The sequence below is a fragment of the Spea bombifrons genome, chromosome 5, assembly GCF_027358695.1.
Source record: "Spea bombifrons isolate aSpeBom1 chromosome 5, aSpeBom1.2.pri, whole genome shotgun sequence".
NCBI classification, from domain to species: Eukaryota; Metazoa; Chordata; class Amphibia; order Anura; family Pelobatidae; genus Spea; species Spea bombifrons.
The window spans coordinates 105542578-105549297 of NC_071091.1; the positions used below are offsets into that span (position 1 = coordinate 105542578).

The 6720-nt window shown below is 39.7% G+C and overlaps 1 protein-coding gene across 1 annotated transcript in view; it reads right to left on the reverse strand.

The window, feature by feature from the left end:
• Positions 1 to 1847, reverse strand: part of FAM135B (family with sequence similarity 135 member B) — a 66599-nt gene extending 64752 nt beyond the window's left edge. Inside the window, exon 1 of the mRNA XM_053466356.1 lies at positions 1678 to 1847. The gene's annotated coding sequence lies outside the window, so the exon portion shown is untranslated. The remainder of the gene's footprint in view (positions 1 to 1677) is intronic.
• Positions 1848 to 6720: the final 4873 nt, after the last annotated feature.

Genomic DNA, 6720 nt, shown 5'->3' on the forward strand with positions numbered 1-6720 from the left:
CTTTTATTTCAACTCCAAATCTAAAATATGCTATGGAAAACCAGATGGTGTCATTAACGCTACATAAAGGCATTAATTCCCAACACAACTTTCATATACTGCGAGGGTCACGAGAGACACCTGGGTTTAATAAAAATATATTACAACGATACTGGTATCTACAAAATGGATTATACAGATTATACGACAAAAAATCAATAATCATAGTACGGTAAATCACTTAAAATTTTTTAAAAAATCCAAAAAATGGGATTATTTTACTATATTCATATTTGTATTCTTAGTTACATTGTTGCTTAGGGCGTGATAAAAGGTTGCTGATACTCTTGATAGCTCACCCTGAAAACTGAACGTTAGTCCAAAAAAAAGGTATATTTTTTATAGGAATGTTTAGCCCAATTTCAATCCAAATACACGTATAATCCAAATTAAATTATTCCTGGCGGCAAGTACCTGTCTCCTGACTACAAACATTGGATTTCCGATATCAAGATATCTAAGTTCTTGGGTTTAGAAACGGAATAATCGGTGTGGGGAATATTTTTTTTTATGTAATTGTCCCAAGAGCGTTTTAACCCAATCAGTGCCTTTAATAATGTAATAATAATAGTTTTGTTTCCCACGTCCCTGTTAAGGCAAATCCTCCACTCTACAGCCTTCTCCATATAAAATATCATGCGAGAACCCCGAGCACATAGGTTGCACACGTGTAGAATACATGTGAACGGGAGCCATAGGTCATAAAGGGCGCCGCAACTCTGTTTCCAAAAGAATTTGGGACAGATCTGTAGGAAAACAGAAAAGGATTCGCCAACTTGAAATTGTGGGCACCTGTAGCACAGAATGGGTTAAATTCTACACGACTAAAATTGGCTTTGAAAACAAATGATTGTAACCCGCTTTGCAATGGGGTTTGGTTAACCCATTGGGTGCCAACGTGGGTGCACACGTGCAAATAACATGACGGCAAAATGCAACATATATGTAAAATAAATGAAAATGTAAAAAAAAAAAAATAATAAAAAAATAAAAGAAGAGCACAGATTGTTTTGCCGGTAAAATAATCGAAATCCATCTACCAATACGTACCATACATACAGCAAATATATATATATATATATACCGTATATATAGATATATATATATATATATATATATATATATATCTATATATACGTATATACCGGTGTGTGTGTATATATATATATATATAATATATATATATATATATATCTCCTATAGTACACGATCAGATGATATGCAGTTACTGGAAGAGCAAACAATCTAATATTTACCAAGCTTTTTTTTTTTTTAAATACTAGAAAAATGGGGAAAAAAAATTATTTTCTACATATCAACAAATCAGATTCTGTATGCAGCACCATTCAAATCGCTCATCAGAGCGTCTTAGGAATTCAAAGAAAATTCCACAACAAAAATGAAAAATAATCCATAAATCAATAAAAAATAATAAGCAAGGGCTCTGGATTCCAGAGGGCGTCATAAATCAGCCGTCCGAAAGGCTTACAGTTAAACGCTCTCTCTCTCCGGCTTATGCGACCATCGGCGATTAACCGCTTTAAGGATAAACAGCGCTACTCCGCGACCTCTCTGGCTCTGTCGGAGTTAAAATTAAAAAAAAAAGGAGATTAAAATAGTTGGAGGGCATAAGCTCACCTGGTTCTCCTGGTTAAAGTGCTGCAGTGTCCCTCCCAAGAATCCTCTCTTTCCGTCTCCTGTCCTTATCCCCGGCACTCTAGGGCTGAATGCCAGACATGAGGTCTCTTTAATTGGTGCATATAAGAGGGACCGCTCCGGCGCATGAGAACGCAGCCGGGGTGGATTGGTGGTGATGGTGATGGTGATGGTGGTGGGGGGGGGTCTGTGGATATCGATAAGGGCAACGCACTCTTAAAACGCTCTAGAAGATGCTTGTGTTTTCATTCTGGAGATAGGGACGAAGATGAGGGTACCTCCTCTGTTGCCATGGTTACTGAACTCCGAGCTCCGTGCAACAGCTGCCTGTTCGGACGTAACAATGGCAATTCGACTCAATGCATCCGATACGTCTGCGCTATAGCGAAGCCGTAAAACAGACCCTCACGGACGGAGCATGGTTTAGACGAATTTTCTTTTTTTCCCCTTTTTCTGGGATTTTTTTTTTTAGAGCTCTGCGTTTGTAGCTCAGCTTAAGAATTCAGCGTCTGTTTTATTTTTTTTTTATTTTTTTTTAAAAATCTAATTTAATGAACTCTGCCGACGTCACCGAAGCTGCTTTTTAAGCAAACAGAATCTGTCCGGTTCTTTCTCTCCCATCGCCTCTAGATCGCGATAAGATTTATTTGCCAAAAGCAGCTCTGTTTGATCAGTCGCAGCGTAACAACGAATGGGGAAATTCCAAACATAGAAAGGGTTATTTAACCCTTAGTGATGCCGAGGGGGCGAATTATTATTATTAGGAAGGAAATGTTACGGGAGATGGAATTTTTAACCGTTTCAGCGAAGGAGATGCCTTCGTAAAATTCCGACACAAAAGAAAAGTAAAAATTTGGCTATCAATTTCTTAATTCTTGCATTTTTGTAATGTTGCTCCTTTAGCGTAACTTATGTGGCAAATCCTGTACGGGCAAATGCCCCTTGGGCTGCTAGCCAACAGTGCCTCATACTCTGTGGCGTGTGGCCACCGGCTGGATATATGTGAGCAGAAAAAAGTAATTTGCAGCCTGTCACATCACTAATATGTCCTTAGCTCACCTCAGTCTTTGCTGTCAATACTTTTACGTCACTGATACAGCACACCCCAGCTAACACATTCTGTCCATCAGGGTGTGCGAGTGTGAATGAATGGGCATTCACTCACTCGCTGCCGATGGTTTCTACCCCAGCAATAACTCATCAAAGCCCCATCCGTTGGGTTTCAGCGCATGTTATGCTTTGCTACATGACCAGACTAAGAATGATGAAAAACATCTCTGGGAATCTTTATGCCCCCATCAGTATTTACCCCTCTGTCATTTTTATGCCTGCACTCACCCATATATTCACCTCCATCAGTATTTTTCCCCATCACCTTTATGCTCCCATCACCACCATTATTCCTCTATCATAAGGCAGTCGCCAAACTTAAAGTGAGATGGCTGCCGGACCATCGTCAGTCCGGCCCTGCCATTAAGATATACAGGACCCAGGGCTCAAGTCAGCGTGGATTAGGCAGAATACTTTAGATAGGAAAAGGAATGGAATTGTAAGGTCGGGGGGGAGGGTTGTTCTGGTATCAGTGCAAATTATGTCATAAAGTCTAATACTTTTTATCGAAAATAGTGTTGTGGATGCGTAAAACCCTTTTTTTCATTTTTTTTTTTACATTTCATTTAAGAGTGGTAGATTAGAGGAACTGCTTTCCAGCAGAAGTGGTGGAGGAATTTAAACATGCATGGGATTTTCTTGCCCGGACTACCTGCAGGCAGCTAAACATCCAGACTTGAAGTAGTTAAATTCCTTCTCCTACCACAGTTTTACAGAGGCAACAGTCATAAATTCAGGATAAAGATAACATCATGGGGAGGAATAATCATGCAAGTCCTAAAAATAAGATTTTAAGACGGCTGCTCCCATGTCATACAAAAAGGTTGCTTTCTAAACTTCTGCAAATTAACCAAATTTGATTTTTTATTTTGATTTTGGACAAATTTTTTTTCCCTACCCTTTCGGTTTGGATGGAATTTAAAGGGCTTTTTCCATTCAGAATGAAATTTGTTGTAAGTCACCCTCATTCACTCATGTCATGCTCTCATTCACATTCTCTCATGCTCTCTCATGCTCACTTACACTCTATCACGCTTTCAATCACTCTTTCACACACTCCCATTCACACTCTCGCTCAATGCCTCCATACTTTTTCTGCTGACTGCTTCCGTGTCCCCGTCTTTTCCCCCTGCAGTTCTGCTTTTTCTCTTGCATCTTCTTCCTCGACCTTCTGTCTTCGCTCTTCTTGTGTGCTCTTTTTTTTCTGCAAAAAGGGCCAGAATAATGCAGACAGATTTGTGGAAAAGGTGCAGAAGCACAGACTGATATTTTATTCTAGGAGCTTGACGTCCACCGAACATTTATTTAATATAAGAACCATTTACTTAATGTAAGGAAGACTTACTTTACTGAGAGGGTGGTGGATATGTGGAACAGCCCCCCAGCAGAAGTAGCTTAAGGTCCACCGACCCATGAGATTTTTATTTTCCTCATCTTTGCACCTTTCTATGATAAATTGGTGTTTTCCTTGCGATTTTTAAAGATATTATTAAAAGTTTATCCTGAGCGTGATCTAAGGTAGAATTTTTTCAGTATAGGTATCTCTGGCATTGTAGTGGTTAACTATAGCCATTTTTTTCTTTAGCTCTATGTAACCTCTTGCACCCTGGTCCTGATTGTTTCCTGGGGGGGTTGAATTTGCCAATCCTTAATAAGCAGCACCTGTTAGATTGAATGGACACTTAACACCTTGGACCGTAACCACATTTTCTGGGAACGTTGCCAAAATGCCAATCGCAGCTTGTTTGAGCCTGTCTGACTCCATCAAAAGTAACATCTTCTAATTAACTGCCAACTGCCCCAGAAAATGTGTGCAAGGGAGGAGGAGGGATGACTTATCTACAGCAGGCCAATGAATGAAGGAATCAATGAAATATCAGAGGTTTAGCCATTCGTTTTTTGTTTGTTTCATTTCCTCGTTATCGAAGATTCGTACAAAGTTGGCGAAATTTGTTAAATATAAAGTTTGTATGAATCCTAATGCACCAGTCTAGTTTCTATCACTTTTCTTTAACCCAAGAAACCGGTTATTCTATAACTTTATTTTATTTTCTTGGCGTTGCACCATTTTTCTAATTTTACAGCAGCTGTAAATGGCAGTTACGTTGGACCATTGCCCAGACTACTACTGTACATTAATAGATGTTCAATCGGAATATCTGCAGTGCTGTAAAGTAAAAATCCTCTGTCCCAGAGGAACTTGGATTTATAAAGAGGTTACTTTTTTTTACATTAGACTGGAATAAATTTATTCCTAGTATCAGATTAAAAATAATTTTTCAAACATATATTTTCTTTTTTTTAAAACATTATAATAATTTAATATAATGTTTTCAGGCAGCTGCATAATAGCCATTTGTATGAGTTATCTGAACCCCAAACACCCCGACTCCTTATCATACTGCCTGTGGGAAACAATGGAATTGCTCAGTCCTAATCACCCAGCTAGACTAATGAAAGTCTATGGAGGAACGGACTTCATTAGCATCGCCATAAAGCATCAGCTCAGTGTGGTGTTTGAGCCGGGAAAGTCCCCCAAAAATATATTTTTCAATGGGACTTCCTCTTTAATTTAGAATTATAAATATATTTAATTAACAACACATCTTAATTCACTAATTATTCCGAAATGTTTGAAAACCCAGGATACAGCTGAGGCACAAAACATCCAACTTTGGGGACAGTGATGTTTAGGGCCAAATACATTCAGACACCTTGACTTCAACGGGCATTTTTTTAATGAAAAGTCCAGAGCTTGGGTATTTATTAATATAATATATCACTAATATATAAAGAACAGCTAGCGTGTGATCTCTTTAACTGTACCAAGACCCCCACATTGGACAGTGGGACAACTATGGGGGAACAAAAGGACAGTGTCCAAAAATCAGGACTATCCTGCAGAAAACAGGACACTTGGGAGGTATGTTAATGTTCAGCTTGCAAACCAGCTTGAGTTATATCTGATCTTGAATGAAATTTGTAAAAAGGAGCGAATGTATCATAAAAGCCCAAAGTTCTCTCGCCGCGGGCTGATAATCACACCGTACCTTGGAGGTATTTATAGTCTGAAGGACGTTTCTTTGTTCTTCTGTTCATCTTTCGTGTTCCTCGGTGACTGCGAGAGGAACAGAGATCAGCAGGTGGCGAATTCAAAAGTTTCTCAAAATAGCTGTTTTCACGGCCGAATTATTCTCCGAATGGGGGAGAAAACTCTTTGCGGGAGGAATATCTGGAATACGGTTACTTCCAGCCGGGCGAACGCTTCTGCTCAGGAATGGAGAGTAAAAGTCCCTGTCGCTTTAAGGCCAGCAGCCAATAACTGATATACGCCTGCAGCCACACACTATCCCTACCACTTCTGCTGGGAGGCTGTTCCACATATCTACCACCCACTTCCTTACCTTACATCGAAGCCTCCGACCCTCTACTTTTAGATTATGGCTTCTTGTTCTAACATTTCTCCTTGTTTCAGCCGCTAAAAACAAAATCTTTTGGCATGCTGTATCAGGAATAATGAGCCCCCTCCACCAAATAACTTCTAGATGTCCGAGCGTTTTCTGGATTTGCTGATATTTATTGGATTTATTATGACTCTGGGGATCCCGCGAGAAAGGACAGGGAATCTTTGATAACCCAGCTGCTGTAGACTATAACTCTCATAACTCTCAGCCAGCCACAAGAGTCATGGGGGGGTTCATAGCTCAGCTGCTTGGACATCAACCTGCAGATAACTAGTCCTACAACTTACTGACAGCAAGAACCGGCATTTTGGATTTAGAAGGAATCTAAAGAGGGTCATCTGGGGGTATTTGCTCTTCTGTTCATCATGGTATAAGGTGTAGAAGATGTGTCTTTGACCACCTTAGATGACCTCTTAAATTCTGCAGGCGAGACCTCTGCAGTCTCCAACTC